The sequence below is a fragment of the Protopterus annectens genome, chromosome 11.part0 (assembly GCF_019279795.1).
Source record: "Protopterus annectens isolate FY-2018-M chromosome 11.part0, PAN1.0, whole genome shotgun sequence".
NCBI classification, from domain to species: Eukaryota; Metazoa; Chordata; order Ceratodontiformes; family Protopteridae; genus Protopterus; species Protopterus annectens.
This window is the reverse complement of record NC_056745.1, coordinates 1526782827-1526804638: the sequence shown is the minus strand read 5'-3', so window position 1 is coordinate 1526804638 and position 21812 is coordinate 1526782827.

Below are 21812 nucleotides of genomic sequence, written 5' to 3'. Positions count from 1 at the left end.
TCCATTGTCTACTATGTGTTTATGTTGACACAGAGCTCTGGCAGGACAGAGTACACATATGTTAGGCAACCTGTTCTTTCACATCTATTCATGGATTAAAAAACTATAACTTGTAGAGATCCAGTTAACTCTCCACCAAACCACCTAACATATATTTGCCAATTATATGTCCCCTTCTGTGTCCCTCTCCCTTCATGATGATTGCTTAAGTCATATTGAAAGGTTCTTCATCAAACTGAATATGCTTATTGTAGGAAAGTTTAGCTATCCCACTATAAACAGGCATAACTATGCAACTTGCAAAAAATATGCTCAAAGTTCCTTAATCTTATTAATGCAAATTTCTCTGTTTAAACTTTTCTCCTTACCATGATGGATGATAATTACTGTGGCCTTGTCCTGGCTAACCTTTCTCATTCCTGTATTACTCCTAATATCACAATTTCTTTAGTAAAATCTGGACACCAAGCAGGAACCTTTCCCTGTAAAACACACTTTGACCACTCTACCCCCAAGAAAGCATAGTAGTTTGTAATTACTCCAAAGTAAGCCTCCTATTATTTAGAGGCCTTCTTGATAACCATAAAGTATGTTGTTCTCCAAGTAACCCAGGACTCAGTGCTGTTGTATTGTATTCTAAATTTTACTCATTTATGGACAGATGCATCATGGAGTCTGTTCACATTTAGGATAAGCATAACAATAAAATAAAAAATAAGCCCAAATGGTATAATTGCCATATAAATACGTTTTATGGCAAAATATTTGTAACAGATCATCAACCATCCGCCAATATATCACAGAACTTAAAGCTAAGTAAAACCCCCAAGCACACCATAAAGAGATTCAGGTCAGGGTTGTTCTCAGTTTTAGAGATAATCGCAAAACCTTCAGTTACATTAGAAAGTTTAGAAATTATGTCAAATGCTGTATCATCGTTATTTCTAATAGAGTATCCTACTCTGATACTGAAGCTATTGCCTGTATCCTCACAGACATATTCAAGGTTAGTGCTGTATCATCGTTATTTCTAATAGAGTATCCTACTCTGATACTGAAGCTATTGCCTGTATCCTCACAGACATATTCAAGGTTAGTGCCACACATTTTACACAGCTACATGTTCCTGCACTACTGCTCATTCCATCCCTCCGAAATATCCCCTTGGACCAGGTTATATCCATACTACCCAGATACAAAAATGCAATCTCCATGAGACATGTTAACATCCCTGGCCATTTATTGATAAGTTGAGGAACCACATAACCAAACCTTCCCTTGAAACTCTTATGCACTGCAGTGTGGAGAGTGGTCAAAATGGAGCTATTATTCAAAAGTGACTTTGCAATGGCCAGAATGGAACCATTACTCAAAGGTGACCTTGCAACAGCTTCCAGATACTATAGAACTATTACCTTTATAAGTATCTGAACATAGCAACATAGAAATAATACCAGGCAAGTGATTATGGGCATCATAAGATGCCTAACCACAGACACACACTTAAGCTGACAAACTTAACAGTTCTTACCAGCCTTGCCAATCACTTAATATAAGATGCAAAGCTATGGAGCACATATCATGGGCTATCAAGTAGATAAATAATGACAAGGGTAATGTTAAAACCCTGGATCCAGTTTGATTTGAATTTATAAAAGAAAGGTTGTAGCTACTAAATATTGATGACTTCAGATGCATCACTGAAGCCTTGGGTGAGGCATTGCCAGTCCAGCTGTTTAGCTTGATCTTTCCAATGTCTTTTTACCATCCAACATGCTCATATAATAAAGAAACATTCCCAGCTTTACAGAAAGCATATGTAGTCCATGTGATCATAGGATCATAGGATCATAGTACGTTACTAGGCTATATGCCCTGAGGCCCTTACATGCCTTGCCAAGAATTTAGCCCATGTTCCAACAAGTCAGCACCCTATGCCACTGTCCAGCAGGGACACAGGAGGAATCCCAGGAGTGTACTTTCTGTTCCCCATCCAGTTATCCAGGTTGCACTTAAAAAGGTTTAATGAGGTACTCTGCTTTATGTGGAGAGGGAGTCTATTCCACAATAGGGGGAGTCTCTGGGACACAAATCTGTCCCACCAACAAGTCCTATTGATATCATACACCAGGTTGAGGTCACACGTGTGGGTTACTTGAGTGGAACTTGCCTTGCGGTTATGCAGGAGTCCGATCAGGGTGGGGGTCTGAGATTGCTTTGTATGCCAGACAGAGGTCACCTCTGAGGAGTCTGTAGGAGACTGAGTAGAGGGACAGTGCTTTTAGCCTATCTGTGTAGGGTAGATGTTTGAGGCCCTGGATTCTCCAGGTGAGGAACCTCTGTGGTCTCTCCAGCTGCTGCATGTGCTTTGTGAGATACATGCCAAAAGGGGAAATCGTATAATAATAGTATAGGGAAGTGATAGTCAACTTAGCATTGTGAAAGAGCTGCACTATCAATGTAGGGTGTGATTCTTGCAGCCAGAGGAAGGAATGTGGTTCGATATGGTTCTGTCCCATTTTCCTGCTTTTTGGCATGCACTTCTCTGAAGTAATACAAAATGTCACAGGGCTCTGGCTAGCTAAGTTTGCTGATGGCTGCAACCTGGCTGAAATTACACATCCCCCTTAGATGGTAAGATGCCTCTGCAAGGCCTGGACTTGACTAGCACCCATTCTGTTAGTCATTAGCTCACCTCAAATGCCAAGATTGCAGGACAAAGACACTATTCCTTCTTATTTCTTCATTGCTGGTACCCTACTCAGAACAGATAAATGTATCTGGTACTTGGCTACCTATCTTCATAATGATCATTCTTTTGATGACCATGTCTCTCCCATATATAAAAAGCCCTTGTACTTTGTTAAAATGATGTGTGCAGGTATCTACACTTGGTCCCCATGCAGACTTGGAATCTTTATCTTCTTCTTCTTTCGGCTTTTCCCAATTAGGGGTTGCCACAGTGGATCACCTTGTCCGCTCATGATTGGCAGTAGAGTTTTACAGTGTCAAGTTGCTAGCCCAGTGCCCAACCTTCCAAAGAAGGCCACACATGCATACACGCATACCTAGGGCCAATTTAGAGTGTCCTATCCGCCTGCAGCATGTCTTTGGGATGTGGGAGGAAACCAGAGCACCCAGAGGAAACCCACGTGACCACAGGGAGGACATGCAGACTCCACACAGAAGGCACCCCAGCCAAGGATCAAACCAGAGAGCCTCTTGCTGTGAGGTGGCAATGCTGGCCACTGCACCACCATGGCCGCCCAGACTTGGAATCATTATACTCTTCCTGTATTATAACTTTATATGAACACAATGCCCCTTTTTGGAATGTATCACATAAAGTACATTGAACAACTTTCCTGAGTCAAAGGTTTCTGAGCAAGAAGATTTCTCCACAACACAATCTATGTGACAACAAAAGCTTCAAGGTACTACCCGTCAACTCTGCTTTATACAGAGTCCACAGGGGTAATCTCTGTTTAGACTTTCAAACCATGAAATTCCAAACCCTTTTTGACCTCCTCCACTTTTGTAGAATCAACAGTTTAATACTCATTAAGCAGACCCATATATATATAAATATATATATATATATATATATATATATATATATATATATATAAATGTATAGCTATATATAGCTAGATAGATATACAGTAGATATATAAAGATAAAATTAGATGTGGCATCTTATGTGCCAGAGTAACATATGAACATAGGAGAGTGTTTCATACTACCTATCAGTGTCTGAAGCTTCAAATATATACTAATATGGGTCGACTACAGATGATCGAACTTTTAAAATATCGACTTTCATATGGCCAAGACCATTTTATCAACATTTCAAAAGTTCAAACACCTGAAAAAAATAAAACAAAACAAAAAGAATTCCTGGACATTTTTGCAGGGGGGCAAGCCCAACTGCACTCTACACACCCCCAGCTATTTAAACATACTAACTGTGAGATTGCACTACAGGGAGGAAAAGGGAAATTTTCCCATTCCACGTTGTACGGAGATCTCCATTCAAAATGTTCAACGTTTTATAACTTCAGTCTCGGCTATATGAAAGTCGAAGTTTTAAGATTTCGATCATCTGTAGGGGACCTATATATATATATATATATATATATATATATATATATATATATATATATCTGTGGTGGTGGTGCTCCGGTAGCGTTGTCGCCTCACAGTAAGACATTGTCCTGTTCGATTCTCAGCTAGAGCGTCTTCTGTGTGGAGACATGCGTGAATGGGCATACATCAGGGCCGGCAACACAACATGTAAAAATCTACTGCCAATCATTAGTGGACCGGAGGTCCTCTGTTGTGACTCCTAACTGGGAAAAGCTGAAAGACACAACAACATAAATATATATATACATATATATATATATATATATATATATATATGTGTGTGTGTGTGTGTGTGTGTGTGTATATAAATATATATATATATATATATGTGTGTGTGTGTGTGTGTGTGTGTGTGTGTGTGTGTGTGTGTGTATATAAATATATATATATATATATATATATATATATATATATATATATATATATATATATATATATATATATATATATATATATATATATATACATATAATGCCAGGAGGTCGAAAAGCTTTAGAGATAGACCTTCACACACACACACACACACACACACACACACACACACACACACACACACACACACATACAGACATTTATAGATATATATATATATATATATATATATATATATATATATATATATATATATATATATATATATATATAAATGTTCATTGTATAGAGCGAGAGAGATTTGTTTATTCTTTAAGCAAGGAAAGAATGTATGTATGGCTGGATTTTGTCAGCAACATACTTGAAAGTTATATACTCCTGGATCAGAGGTTTGAATTATTGTGTTGGTGTAACATGGCAATAGGAATGTGGGTGGGGAACTAAGAGTTATGCTGAGCAACAGCTGTGTTAAATGACATCACTGGCATGATTACAGCAGCTGTGCAAATTGACATCACTGGCACAATTGCAGCATCAGTTTATGCAGACATTGTTGTACAGCATATTCCTGTAGGATAATTAGAAGAGGTGAGCTGAAGGGAAAATGGATGCAGCTTTGTTGTTTTGGCTTAATGCAAAATAAGATAATGTCTTTGAAGCACTGGTGTGATCATGGGCAGTGGTTGAAAAGTGAGTTCATAGAAAATGCAGTTTCATGACTGCTTGTCATTCTTTTAGTTACGTAAAAGCAGGGCAATTCATTCTGTCAATACAAGAGATATTGTACAGTTTCTATGTACAGTCATAGATAGACACTTTTCATATTCAAGCCCAACGACCTGAGTGAAGCACAATGCTGTGCCACTGAGGAATGACCACAACCAAGTTTTTCAGTTCTAGGACAACTTTAGACCAGCACAGAAAAGTGAAATAAGTGGAAAATTGCATAGCACAAGAGACTAGAGAACAAGTATACTCTGTTGTGATCTTATAATCTTCATCATATATTGTTTTGCTCTGCACTGAAGTCCAACATTTAATTATTGCAAAGAACAACACATTTGACATGTATATCAAATTTAACATTTTCACTGAGTGAGATTGTTAGTAATGTTACCATATTGACCACCTTAAGGGATTTTGGTCTTCTCTTGTCTGTATATGATATTTCAAACTGAAATGTTTGGTGAAACATCATATTTTGAATTAAGGATCATAGTTTTTGTTTTGTTCATACAAAGAAGAAGATAAAAATTCTCATCCCATTTTAATATAAAATTGGACAGGAGTTTGGAGAATACATCATTAATATCTAAAACAAAACAGATATTGCAGTGCGGAAGAAAGTAAGCATATTTTTTAGAAATGTAATAAGTAGTCCAAGGTGGTCACCGGCCGATAACTACATGCCTATTGCTGCTCCTAATGCCAATAAGTTATCTAACCTAAATACAACTCAACATTTAAAATAGCTGCTTAAAACTTATCATCAACTGCTTAGTCATTAATATTTAATAACTACAACCAGTAATTGCTAGTAATTTAACTTTACCTGATATGAATGACATCAGCCGCGTGTTGCTGGGTTTCCACTTACATCGGGATCAAACTGGAAAGAAAAGAAACATTGCGAAATGTCAAACCAGTATGAGCAAATGGATGCACAAACATCCAAAATAAAACTATCCCAAATTACTTCTCCAGAAAAGGACAGTACTTCCAAGAAGGAGAAAACTACCAAACTGCAACAGAACACTACAAAGCTAGACTTAAAATCTAAATAAGAACAACTGTATTCTCTCAAAGACCTGAAGTTAGCCCTCCAACCTTTACAATCTGAAATACAACATTTCTCTTCTAAACAGGTATCATTTGTCAATAACTTGGATCAAATAGTACTGTCAAGGCTAAAATACTGGTCAATCAAACAAAGATTGAAGAAATACACAAGAACCTACAAGTGACTAACGTTACTGTCACTGAAATTCAGCAGAAAATAATTGATCTTGAGGCTAGAAGCTGGAGAAACAACATTTTAGTTTGAGGTATCCCTGAAAATTTGATCAAGCACAACTGCCTGCAATATTAAAATAAATTCTAGGTATCCTCTTGGAATAAAAATATATCACTTGTGAAATCGCTATAGAAAGAACACATCACTCCCTTCATAAATCACAAACCGTTGACACACCACATCAAATATATGCTAGAATTCTAAATGCTTCACATGTCTATACAATTATTGCAGTGGCTAAACAAAAAAAGCATTATCTGAAGAGGCATACCTCTCAACTGTACAGATTTTTGCAGAATGCCCAGATTTTTGCCTCATATTTTTGGTCTGTCCCTCATAAAATTTGTGATTTTTCTGACAAATCACTGAGGATTGAAGGCACTATACAATGAAAGTCATTTCAGTTACAGGCTTCATATCATTCAGAAAATGCATGCTAATACAAAACCTGCAATTCTAGCAACATTCTAAGTTTATAAGAGCAATATTTAAAAATCTGTTCCTATTTATGAACCTTTGTCTCCCCAAAATTTTAGGATTTGTCCAGATTTCTTGCACTAAGAGGTTGAGAGGTATGTGAAGAGGTCATAAAATTTTGGGTCTATATTATATATTCAAACTTTCTAAACTTCGAATCCCATATGTTCGACAACATATGATCGAAGTTTAAAAATTCGAATATATAATAAAACAAACAAAAAAAACTTCCCTTAATGGTGCAGGCACCCCCCCACACACACACCACCCCTACTTAAATATACCAACTCCGAGATCGCACTTCAGTGCAGAAAAGGGAAATTCTCCCATTCTGCACCAAACGATGCCATTACGTTTAAACTTTGAACGCTTGAAATTTCGATCATATTGTGTCGACCATATACCATTCAAAATTTCAAGCATTTGTGGTTCTAACAGGAACCCAAAATTGCAATAACACCAGACCTCCTGCTGCAAAAAAACAACAAAGACAAGCTCTGTCTCACATTTGTGCTTATCTAATTAACAATAAAATACAATTTCAAATGGAATATCTTGCTCAATTGATCTTTCACCATAACAATCATAAATATCAAGCTTCTAATCCAGAAAAGGCCAAATCTGTTTTTAAGAGCATTTAATGAAGTCTCGACTAAATGAAGATTTAACATAACACGATGATCTCCATCTTTGTACTGTAAAAACCTACCACATGGAAAATCTCTGCAATGATATTCTTTTTAACTAAATATGCATCTTTATAACTGGTCTACATTTTTCTTCTTGCCATCGCAGAATTCCATTAACTCCAGAAGACCCAGGAAGCAGATGCCTCAGAGGAACTACGTATTTCTTTTTTCTTTTGCCCAGGTTACACAACTACCTGCAAAAGAGGATAGCGATATATTCACTTTCAGTTCCACCACTCAATGATTTGCAGCCTATTAGAAAATATCTTCATAAAAGATCATTTGGATTATGATAAGTAAAAAAAAAAAAAAGATCATCAGTCAATCTCAAAAAACTCAGAAGAGTATGTAATCAACTTCTTTTTGATTTTATAATACATAATGTGTCCAAAGGTATCTGTTGGTGGAACATGAGGTGTTTTTGTGTAGCAGGTTCTATGCTGACTGCAATGATTTGCTCCATAATCAACATAATTAATTAAATGATTCCAATGATGTAAAAACTCAAAAGTTACTGAGCTGATTGTTTGACTAAGAATGGTAACTCTTAGTGAAAGAATTCAACAGCTTTTTGTTTGCCAGCCCAATGATCACTCTTTCTCTGATAGCTAGTACCTTTGAAGTAAGATTAAAAAGTAAGGGAGGGGTGGAGGCTGTAGGGGCAGAGTCCCCTCTCGACTAGTACAGCTGAATTGGTCTCCTTGTTAAAATGACTGTGAGTCATATTTTTCTTGTAACTTGATGAGTTCAAGTACATATTTTACAAGACTAGAAGTACCTGCAATTTTATTATCGAGTGGTTATGATCATCCTAATGTGATGTGAACATTAATGAGTCCAGTAGACACCTTGAATCACTATATTCTTAGGCAGATTCCCATGTTCTTGGGACAAAACTGGCTGACAAAAATAATAAATGAAAAATATTCCAGTCTGGTGAAGGGGATAGGAATGTGCTTGCAGATTTATGATGACATGGAGCCCTATGACCTTAGATATTTTGGCAGTTCTTTTAACCAATCCAGACCAACACAAGCCTTAATCATCTAGCATAGCACTATGGTGGAAATTTAAATATTTACTCCTTAACAGGTTTTCTATTATCCTCACTTACTGGCTCTATAGCAGTCTTTTAGCAACTTATGTCTACAAAATTTGCATTTGCTTCCACATAGAACTGAGCAGGATGCCCACTGCTACATTTCAACTTTAGCAGCCTCAATATTGAATTGACACCTATGACAGTGTTTTAAGGTGCATTATTCATTAACTCTATAGCTACTCATATCTTTTTTAACTTACTTACATTTTTTATTTTTATACTTGATAATCGATAAGGGTTTTAGGATGTTTAAGCTTAACCTGACATTGTTTAATCAATACTGAGAGTGGTTAACAATTTTTTCAATGGGAATCTATTTAGGGGTTAACATGGTGGTGATTGACTAATTAATGATGTTTTAAATTATTGTAGGAAGAAGTATTTAAACTGGATTAATTGTGTAATTTGTTATCTGAAGAAGTCTCTCTTTCATGAGATGAAAGCTCTTATGTACAGACATTGGCTGCTGTGTTGGACTACTATTTTATTGATTATAATGTAGATAGGTTAATTTTGGACCACTCAAAAATCTCAATTGGAATTCATGCTCCCAAATCAAAAATACCAGTTACAACCACTCAAATTGGACTGTTAATGTCAATCTAATCCATTCTTACTCAACTAGAAAATGACATCACTAAAATTGATATATCCTATGATATACAATGGCGTGCTACTAAGGCAGTGATTAGAGGTATACTCATACAAAACAAATATTCCACTGAATTAGAAGAGATTATGTCAGACTTGCAAAAACAACTTTATATTTTACACTTGCAAAACCACACCTTTACAGAACTTAGATTACTCCATAAATATGCAGAATGGGCCTGAATACCTTCCAAAACATTAGCTAAACTAATTAATATTAAAAAACAGACTCCCTCCCCAGAATATCCAAGATAAATTATAAGGGCAAAATACTTCATAATGATTCAGATATTATAAACTCTTTTGAAGAAATATATAACAACATCTACAACTCTAAAAACAATTCCAACCTGATCAATATGAGAAATTTATAAACGGCTAAAATTCCCACTTTTAAATGAAAAACAACATGACTATCTTAAAGCTTCCCTTACATTAGAAGAAATAACATTTCCAATTGATAAATTGAAAAATAATAAATCTCCTAGACCTTACAGTTTTACTGCTGAATTTTACAAAAAATTTACTTTACACATCTCAACTATTTTGCTAGGAGTATTTAACTATATCATTACTTACAAATTCTCAGCCCTCTATATGAACAATTCAAACACTATTTTGATTCCTAAACCCAATTCAGATAAAACTATGCCATATAATTATAGACCGATTGCTCTCATAAGCATTGATATTAAAATATTAACCTCAATACTAATGTACAGATTTCAAAAAGTATTGCCATCTATAATATATCCCGAACAACTAGGTTTTATGAAACAAAGACAGGTCTGTGATAACACCTTGCCTCTTGACATAATAACTCATCTGTTAGTGAAAGATAAACATCAAGAAAATGTGGAACTGCACCAAATAAACTTGTAAATCCAAAAGAAAAAGTGCTGAAACATGGAGTGGAGACTCAAACAAAAACATATTAAAAGTTAAGGGAAGTAAATAGTGTGGGAAGAAATAGCCAGGGAATTGTTATGGCTAGGCTTGTATAGGCCCTAGGGCTGATAGCCTAGTACCAACCTATGAACCTAAGTTTTAATTCACATAGTACGAACACGGAAACAGAAACAGTTGGAACATGAACGCTTTCTCGCCAAATACATGTGTTTTCATCTTATTAAAATAGACTTCATCAGATGACCAGTGTATAACCTGTATACCTATTATTTATATGAAGCTAAATTAACAAGAACCAATGAGTTAGCACTATCTATGTTTAAAACCACCAATGAATTTGCAGTTTGAACTAATTGAATGCTATTAAATATGCAATCTCCACTTTTACTAAAACTTTCATATGCAATTCTTAAATATTAATAATGTATGAGCATATGAAAACATAAAACTACCCTACAATAAAAATCAGTTTATGAAGTATTTATGCATTATTTAAAAAAGTAAAAATATGTACTTTAAAAATTGCCATTCATTTAGTATTGATATGAAAATACATATCAAATATGCAACAGAAAAATGCAGGAACACCAATAAACAGTCTCTGAAGGTAGGTCCTTGCCTTAGAGGATCAAGAAAAATAAGGCAACCAAGTAAAAATGTAGGAGGCAATTTATTCCACAAGACAAAAAATCAGAAACACTCCAACCAACGAAGAAAATAATGTTAAGCGCTTTCTCCTGGGTTCAATCCCAGGCTTCCTCAGAACAATTATCAAAGAGCCACCAATAGGCTTAAATACGAATTCAAACATCATGTGACTCAGCCCAATTAATGAATTACTTAAACTCTCTATCACAAAGTGAGATAAAAAGTATACAGAGATATAAAAGAATGTAAAAAGTATAAAAAACAAACCCAGCACATAAAAGGATTTATGTCTAAGAGACCTAGGACCACGTAATCATACAAAAAATGTATATATAACAATCAGTATGTAAATTAATAAACATAAAAGCTACAAGTTCTACATAAATTCCAACAAACTAAAACAGCTTGCCCTTACACTTCATACCAAAATAAATACTGTCCATATTATCTAAAAAAGTGTGTATAATAATTAATAGAATTCAAGTAAATATGGGCAAAGTAGATGGAATTTGTTGGTAAATCTATAACCTAGCTGACCTCATTTTGAGAACACTACTAATGTTAATATGATCGTTTAATCCAGGGGCTTTTCCTGCATCCAATTTTAGTTGCCAAAGCAACTCACAATACTCTAGTCTTATTTCCCAACCACCTCCCCTGGGGTCAATATCCACTTGTTCTAAAACAAAAAAACGTTAACTTCATATTAGAACATACAAGGGAGTGTTTAAAAAAGGCATTAGACTCTTTCTTTGTTTTATCATCGTAGAGGTGTTCGTAAACCCTCCTGCCCAAATGCCTTTCTGTTTTCCAATGTGAAAACTAAAGCATGTCATACACATCCCTAAATAGACCACTCTGTTGGATTTGCAGTTAAAATATTGCTGAGCTTTTACCTGAAACTTCCTAGAAGAAATATATAGAAAATTTGTATTAAACATAAAAGAACACTGAGGGCAAGAACCACATTTAAAAGTACCACTCTTTTTATTATTACTAATAATGTAGTCTCTGTTCACCCTTTCTAGGAGTTCTTTTAAATTAAGATCTCTCCTTCTAACAAACCTTGGGTGGGGGGGTATATATTCTGATATTTCATCATTGACCCTTAAAAGATGCCAAAATTCTTTAATCACTTCTTCTGTCGTATAAGATGTTTCCGTAAAGGTATGAATAAACGTACCCGGACCAGAGTCCATGTCAGTGGTAGATGTAATAGTGGTGTTGATACCTTTCCCTATGAGTGGAAAATTATTACTATCCCTATTTCTAGTTACCTCTTCGGCCTGTTGATTAATAAGTTCTTCAGGATAATTTCTTTCTAAAAATAAGCTTTTGATGTAACTTATTTCATTGATAAATTCCCTCAAAGTTGCTTGTCAACCTAGAAGCCCTTATCAACTGACCCTTTACAATCCCCTTTTTTTGATACATGGGATGGCCGCTATCGAAATGCAAATAACTATTAGAAAAGGTCTTCTTTTGAAATATTCTAGGCTGAAAACAATTATATGTAAAGTCCTTATATAAAGTGATGTCCAGATAGTCTAATTTCTCATCCCCCACCTTAATGGTGAACCTCAAAAAATCGGTTGTCTGGTTAATATAAGTAAAAAAAAAATTCAAATCTTCCTTTGTTCCCTTCCATAACAAGCAGATATCATCTAAAAATCAACTGTAGTGCACTATATAGTTGGTCCAATCTGTCTCAAGAATAAACTTTTTTTCCCAAAAATATAAAACACAGTTGGTGTATAAGGGGGCACAGGATGCCCCCATTGCCACACCTTTCTTTTGGTGGTAGTATTCGCCACTGAAGTATAAAACATTATTTTTGAGAACTGTTTCAGTAAATTCCAAGACAAGATTAATGGTTTTACTATCCAAACCCGATTCGTTCACTAGAATATTGGAAAACCATTCTAACCCTTCCATATGAGGAATACTGGGGAAAGGTTCTACCACATCTATGGTAACCATTAACAAATCGTTTTGAAACATACTTTTATTAATCTTTTTTAAAAACTCCCAAGAATCCTTGCAGATGTGTTGAATAGAATTCACAAAGTTCTTAACAGTAGCATCCACAAAAATTGCAAGAGGTTCAGTAATGCCCCCTGCTCAGGCCACAATCGGTCTAAATTTTATATTTTCAATACCTTTATGAGTCTTGGGAATACCAAAAATTGTGGGTATTCTAGGATGTTCTACTTTCAAGAAATTATAAAGTTTCTCGTTGAATACCCCCTGTAAAAGATGGTCATATAAATAATATTTTATTTTGGCATAAGCTATGTTAATTTCATTTCGAGAAACTAACTCACACTGGTACGTGTCTTGTAAAATATTGTATATGTGAGTCTCATAATCATTGTTATACATTAAAACTACCCCCCACCTTTGTCTGGTTTCATTACCCTGCATCCATGTAATTTGAGAATGTCAAGGATTTCCGAATCTTTTTTTAAAAAGTTATTCACACTAACATCCTTGTTCTTTCCAAAGGACCTGATTTCTCTTTCTATCAATTCCTCAAAAATTCTCAAGGAAGGATGAATAGGGGGATTAAAGGTTCTCTTTCTTGTTAAATCTGTATTCAGTTGCTTCTGCCCTTTGAATAATATATTAAAATTCAGTTGTCTCAAAAACATTTATAAATCAATAATAGTATTGGCAGAGGATCCGACACGTAAGGGTACATAATGAAATCCTTTAGTAAAAAGTTGAAAAAATGCTCAGTAATCAAAAGCTCAGTAAAATTAAAAATAATAAAATTACCAAACCTGCAAATAACTTGTTGACTTGAAACCAATGCAGAATCAGCTAACTCACCCCTATCTCCCTCGAGAATTGGGGACAAATAATTCAACGGTTCCAAGTCCTCCCTTGAAAACTGCCCCCCCGATAATAAAAATCCTGAGTCGAGCAATTTCTCCATTTCTCTTCCAATCTCTCACTCCTTCTCAGGAACTGAGGTTCATGAGAGAAATCATTGGCCCTATTCATATTGAAATTCTCCTCCCCATTTACTGGGAATACATTATCTTGCAAGGTAACACGTGGTTTAAAATTAGGCAAGGGATATGCTCTACCCTCCTGATATTCGTGCAGGTCTCTCTCCAGTTTTTTAATTTTCCTGTCCAATATTTTGTTACAATAATAATCAACTTCTTTAAAAACATTTTCATATTAAATTTTTTCTTTCCCAGTCAAATTGTCTTTATTAAATTTCTGATTTAAGTAATTCAATTCTTTCAGAAGACAACCACTTTTAAGTTCGTATTCATTAATCATTAGATAAAGTACTTCAATACCCGCCCTATTGAATACCTCACACAACTGTTTGTGCAAAGTACTGTCTGGTATAATATTATTGGGGTACTTAAAAAAAAAAATGTAACCCCTTTGGTACTCTATTTACATTAACACACTGTTTCAGATAATCTATTTCCAACTGATTAGATCTAAAGGCATGTAATTTATCACTAAAAGTCTTAAAATAATCTTCAAAATTGTTGTTAAAGGTATTAGAACTAGTACCTTCCATAAAATTGAATGTTCTATTGGTCCAGGTCTCAAAATTTAATTCAGAACCATTATTAATGTTCGTGTTCGTGACAAAAAGTCCATTGTTCCTCCCCGCCCCTCCAGAGTCTGTTGAAATATTATTGTTTCCCCTCCGTGTATAAAAACCACTCTCCATCAAGTTGGATGCCGCTGGTCTATTTGCCTCCGTCGTTTCCGTCAAATTGGGCGCGTTCTCTTTACGTCCGATGACAATCTCATTATAGTGTTGTTGGTTTCCTGGGAAACCAGATTCGGTTTCCACATCCCTGTGGTTCAGTCAATTGTTTAATTCAGTTAATAAAGTTAATACTTTATTGAATTCACTCCTAGTAACCGGAGTGTTGTCGCTGATTTCAGTTAATCCACTATCTTTGAGCAACGATGGAATTCCTTCAGAGTTGTCGGTCCCCTGCTCATCAGACATAGTAACCAAGAACCAAAAGTCACAAAAGGCAAGCAACAGAAATACGCAGGAACACCAATAAACAATCTCTGAAGGTAGGTCCTTGCCTTAGAGGATCACGAAAAATAAGGCAACCAAGTAAAAATGTAGGAGGCAATTTATTCCACATGACAAAAAAATCAGAAACACTCCAACCAACGAAGAAAATAATGTTAAGCGCTTTCTCTTGGGTTCAATCCCAGGCTTCCTCAGAACAATTATCAGAGAGCCACCAATAGGCTTAAATACAAATTCAAACATCATGTGACTCAGCCCAATTAATGAATTGCTTAAACTCTCTATCACAAAGTGCGATAAAAAGTATACAAAGATATAAAAGAATATAAAAAAGTATAAAAAACAAACCCAGCACATAAAAGGATTTATATCCAAGAGACCTAGGACCACGTAATTATACTAAAAAAGTATATATAACAATCAGTATGTAAATTAATAAACATAAAAGCTACAAGTTCTACATAAATTCCAACAAACTAAAACAGCTTGCCCTTATACTTAATACCAAAATAAATACTGTCCATATTATCTAAAAAAGTGTGTATAATTTATGTTTATTAATTTACATACTGATTGTTATATATACTTTTTTAGTATGATATAAAGGGTTAGTTGATAAGGGCTTCTAGGATGACAAGCAACTTTGAGGAATTTATCAATGAAATAAGTTACATCAAAAAGCTTATTTTTAGAAAGAAATTATCCTGAAGAACTTATTAATCAACAGGCTGAAGAGTTAATCAGAAATAGGGACAGTAATTATTTTCCACTCATAGGGAAAGGTATCAACACCACTATTACATCGACCACTGACGTGGACTCTGGTCCAGGTACGTTTATTCATACCTTTACGGAAACATCTTATATGACAGAAGAAGTGATTAAAAAATGTTGGCATGTTTTAAGGGTCAATGATTAAATATCAGAATATATACCCCCCCCACCCAAGGTTTGTTAGAAGGAGAAATCTTAATTTAAAAGAACTCCTAGTAAGGGCGAACAGAGAATACATTATTAGTAATAATAAAAAGAGTGGTACTTTTAAATGTGGTTCTTGCCATCAATGTTCTTTTATGTTTGATACAAATTTTCTATATATTTCCTCTAGGAAGTTTCAGGTAAAAGCTCAGTGATATTTTAACTGCAAATCCAACAGAGTGGTCTATTTAGGGATGTGTATGACATGCTCTAGTTTTTACATTGGAAAAACAGAAAGGCATTTGGGCAGGAGGGTTTACGAACAACTCTACGATGTTAAAACAAAGAAAGAGTCTAATGCCTTTTTAAAACACTACCTTGCATGTTCTAATATGAAGTTAAAGTTTTTTGTTTTAGAACAAGTGAATATTGACCCCAGGGGAGGTAGTTGGGAAACAAGACTAGAGTATCGAGAGTTGCTTTGGCAACTAAAATTGGATGCAGGAAAAGCCCCTGGATTAAACGATCATATTAACATTAGTAGTGTTCTCAAAATGAGGTCAGCTAGGTTATAGATTTACAACAAATTCCATTTACTTTGCCCATATTTACTTGAATTTTATTAATTATTATACACACTTTTTTAGATAATATGGACAGTATTTATTTTGGTATTAAGTGTAAGGGCAAGCTGTTTTAGTTTGTTGGAATTTATGTAGAACTTGTAGCTTTTATGTTTATTAATTTACATACTGATTGTTATATATACTTTTTTAGTATGATTACGTGGTCCTAGGTCTCTTGGATATAAATCCTTTTATATGCTGGGTTTGTTTTTTATACTTTTTTATATTCTTTTATATCTCTGTATACTTTTTATTGCACTTTGTGATAGAGAGTTTAAGCAATTCATTAATTGGGCTGAGTCACATGATGTTTTAATTGGTATTTAAGCCTATTGGTGGCTCTCTGATAATTGTTCTGAGGAAGCCTGGGATTGAAGCCAGGAGAAAGCGCTGAACATTATTTTCTTCATTGGTTGGAGTGTTTCTGATTTTTTGTCGTGTGGAATAAATTGCCTCCTACATTTTTACTTGGTTGCCTTATTTTTCGTGATCCTCTAAGGCAAGGAACTACCTTCAGAGATTGTTTATTGGTGTTCCTGCGTTTTTCTGTTGCTTGCCTTTTGTGACTTTTGGTTCTTGGTTACATATCAAATATGGGGATATATTGCCATCTGGTGGCTATTGTAGTTAATTACATACCTATACATTTCAAAGCTTAGCTGATCTTAATTTTAATAAAGGTAATATAGATACATAGTCATTCAAACCAGGGGGATTTCCTGCCTCAATGGTCACTTGCCACCATAACTCCCTATATTCAATCTTTTCCTTCCATGGGCCTCCCCTGATATCATTTTTGACTTGTTCCAAAATCAAAAAGGAAAATTTTGATTTCAAGCATACCTTTGAATTTTTGAACAAGGCATTAGTTGTTATTAGACAATGTGGATTTGTTAACCCCGCTTAGCCAATTTTTGGTGGGGATTTATGGAAACCTAGCCAAACAACATTCATCAGGAACCAAAGGGTTTGGAGAACAGAGAGATGCTGTATACATCAGGCAAAGGGAGCTTGTGGGAGTTCCTAATGACATCGGCGACCCTACTGAAGTTAATGGAGGAACTTTTAATGCTGCATCCACTCCTAACATTTTTAAAGTAGTGGATAAAGGAATTGGTTCTAATAACGGCCCAAGTATCGAACCAGGTCAAAAACTACCTCAAGATATGGCTATGGTTTCAGGTACTGTAAAACCTAACATTGTTAAAGAAACAAAAAAATGGCTACAGACTAGATATACTTTTAAAATAGATGGCAAAGACATCAAACAACCTGCCTTAAATGATTCTTACCATATAAAACTGGATAAATTAGCTAAATTAATGTTTAAATACAGGACATTGGATATAGAAAATGAATATTTAAAAGAATGTATATCCAGGGAAATAGTCCCAAAGGGACTTCGTGTTTATAAGTTTCCCAATAATGTGGTTATGGGTTCTGTATTTCATAATGAGCTCATTGAAGTTTTTAATAAGTGTGGACTGGATGTTTTGAGACTTATCATTAAAGAAAACATAAGGTGTCAAGATGTAATACAGAAATATATAGAAGAATTAGACCAGTGTATTAAAGATGACTTGATTTTTACCATTAAAGCAAAGAAAGATAAATATTTTAATATTAGAAAAGACATTGACAACCAAAAGTGAGGACTTGGTGCATAGAAAACTAAAGAAACTAGAAAGAGATATTAAGGAATATGATAGTAACAATAGTTACCCCAAACCCTCACATAGATATTTTAAGCAAAGTAATGACAATAGGCAGAATTATGAAGTATCTATTCGGGAGAATGATGGAAATGAAAGGCATTACCAGGAAGAAGGGGACCAGGACTATAATCAAGCCTTTCCACCCTTGCGGAGATCTGAAAGGCTGATGAACAAGCAGGGTCCTGCACAGACAAATTTTCAATGGAGGAGGGGAGGGGGTAGGGAGATTTTAATTGATACCCTCCTTACCACAAGTTACAGCAATGAGATAATAGTGGATGGAATTAAAAATACATATAATAATTTTTCTATCTATAACTTTAGTAATATAGGAGTAGAGAAAGAACATTTTGGATTATTCTCTAAGGGTTTAAAATTCATCCCATATAAAAAGGAGATACTACTAAAACGTTGCTTGATATTAAATTGCTTTTATGAAAAATCAATCTGAGTATCATGTTCCCTATGGCTAAAACAATTAAAAATACAGAATTAAAACGTAAGACTATTTATAATCCCCCCTTACATCCTCAGCTAAAAAATCTGGAAAAAGTTATGGAAAAAGAGGTGAGAAAAGAATACACAAATATTAACTATAAAGTTAATTTAAGTAACAAAGAAAGAGAATTATTGTATGAAATGAAGGGAAACACCAATATTAGAGTAATGAAACCAGATAAAGGAGGAGGGGTGTTGATTATGGATAATATATATTATGAAAGTAAGATGAATATGATCCTATGGGATAATCGGAGATACTCCAGTGTTTCAAAAACGAGGTTAATATAGCCTATAATAGAATAGACATGGGACTAAGGGATATGTTACATGGGGAACCTATAGACTATAACACATATACGTATCCAAAAGTTGACAAACCAAGAATACCTGCAATATTCGGCATTCCTAAGATACATAAATGTGAAAGTGATCCACCACTAAGACCCATTGTATCTGTAGAAGGATCAAAAACTTATTCCATGGGTAAATATATGGATACAAAATTAAAAGGTTTATGGGTAGGAAGAAAATTTATACTAAAAGATTCCTGGGACCTCTTAAGAGAAATTTTTGATGATTTATACCATGAAAATCTACTATTTATAACTATAGATATTGTGGATTTATTTTCCTCTATACCTTATAATAATGGTATGGAAATGTTTGAGGAAATAGTCTATGAGGACCAGGGTTTAACACAAAATGAAAAATTAGTAAACGTCTGGTTAATGGACATGATTTTGAAAAATAATTTCCTATATTTTAATGGGGAATTTTTTCAACAGACTCAAGAGGTTGCAATGGGAGCAGCTTGTGCCCCAACCTATGCTAATTTGGTCTTGGCAAAGTGGGAAGAGAAATACATACTAAATACTGAATTTAATGCCTGCTGGATACTCTACCGTAGGTTTTTGGACGATATAGTTATTTTTTGGACAGCAGGTAAAGAAAAATTTGATGAATTTATGATATACATGAATAACACTGCCAATTTTTTAAAGTTTACATATAAAATTTCTGATTCTAGTTTGCAGTATTTGGATATAGAGATATATAAGGTGGAGAAAAAATTTGAAACAAAGATATTTAGAAAATCCACCTTTTGTAATTCATTCCTACATTACACGAGTGCACACCCCTTACACTGTAAGAAAAATATTGTTAAGGGGCAATTTGTAAGGGGGTGTCGTATGACTAGTTCTGATAATAACTTTATAGTGGAATGTGATTTATTGGAGAAAATGTTCCTAGAAAGAGGCTACCCCTTGAATTTTATCAGAAATATGAGAGAGGAGGCAGAAAAAGGAAGAAGCAATAAATTTAAACCCATTCAGAAAGGTAGTGAACAAATTAATGAGGGTTATATAAATAAATAAAACACTGGAGATGATTATCAACAAGCTTTGATTTTATAATACAATGTTTTAAACAACAATATTAAAAGATTTTTTTAAAGGAATGGGAGAGATTTGTTTCCCTTACAGACTTGGAGAATATATCCAAAATTTCACAGAAAGTGGTATATAAAAATTCCCAATGTATCAGATCTATATTAGAAAACAAACATAAACTTAACACCAATAAGAATAAATTAGGTACATACAAATGTGGTCATTGTATACAATGTACATATATCATGAATATGGATAAATACTACCTGGAAAGTAGGAATAGTTGGATTAATAGTTCTGATTACTACAACTGTGAATCAAAGGGAATAATCTATTTAGCCATCTGTTTAGTTTGTAAGTCCTTCTATGTAGGAAAGACTGAAAAAATTAAAAAAAAAAGGATTTACGAGCATACTTATGATATAACAGTGGGCAAGGAAACTAATGCCTTGTTCAAACATTCAAAGGTATGCTTGAAATCAAAATTTTCCTTTTTGATTTTGGAACAAATCAAAAATGATATCAGGGGAGGCCCATGGGAGGAAAAGATTGAATTTAGGGAGTTATGGTGCCAAGTGACCCTTGAGGCAGGAACTCCCCCTGGTTTGAATGACTATGTATCTACATTACCTTTATTAAAATTAAGATCAGCTAAGCTTTGAAATGTATAGTAATGTAATTAACTAAAATAGCCACCAGATGGCAATATATCCCCATATTTGATATGTATTTTCATGTCAATACTAAATGAATGGCAATTTTTAAAGTACATATTTTTACTTTTTTAAATAATGCATAGATACTTCATAAACTGATTTATATTGTAGGGTAATTTTATGTTTTCATATGCTCATACATTATTAATATTTAAGAATTGTATATGAACGTTTTAGTAAACGTGGAGATTGCATATTTAATAGCATTCAATTAGTTTAAACTGCAAATTTATTGGTGGTTTTAAACATAGATAGTGCTAACTCATTGGTTCTTGTTAATTTAACTTCATATAAATAATAGGTATACAGGTTATACACTGGTCATCTGATGAAGTCTATTTTAATAAGACGAAAATGCATGTATTTGGAGAGAAAGCGTCCATGTTCCAACTGTTTCTGTGTCCGTGTTCATACTATGTGAATTAAAACTTTTAATATATTTTTGTTTGAGTCTCCACTCCGTGTTTCAGCACTTTTTCTCTTGGATTGAAAGATAAACATCCCAGGTATGCATTAACTGCAGATGCAAGTAAAGCCTTTGATAGGGCAGAACTAAACTTTCATTTCAAAAGTATGTCTTGCTTTAATATACCACAAGATTTCATAAACATCATAAAGGTGATTTACAAGAATGCATCTAATACATTATTTATTAATAAAATTAATTCAAACATGTGAAAATTACTATTGGGACAAGGCAAGGCTGTCCATTTTCTCTTTAACTCTTCAATCTTTATTTAGATCCGTTTTTGTTTTATCTAATCCAAAACACCTTTCATTATATTCCAGTTGTCCAAAATATTGATTTAAAGTTTACAGCCTTTGCGGACAATCTTAATATCCATTTTCAACTCCCTAACACTGAATTACACAAAATTCTGAAATCAATAGAATAATTTTCAACCATATC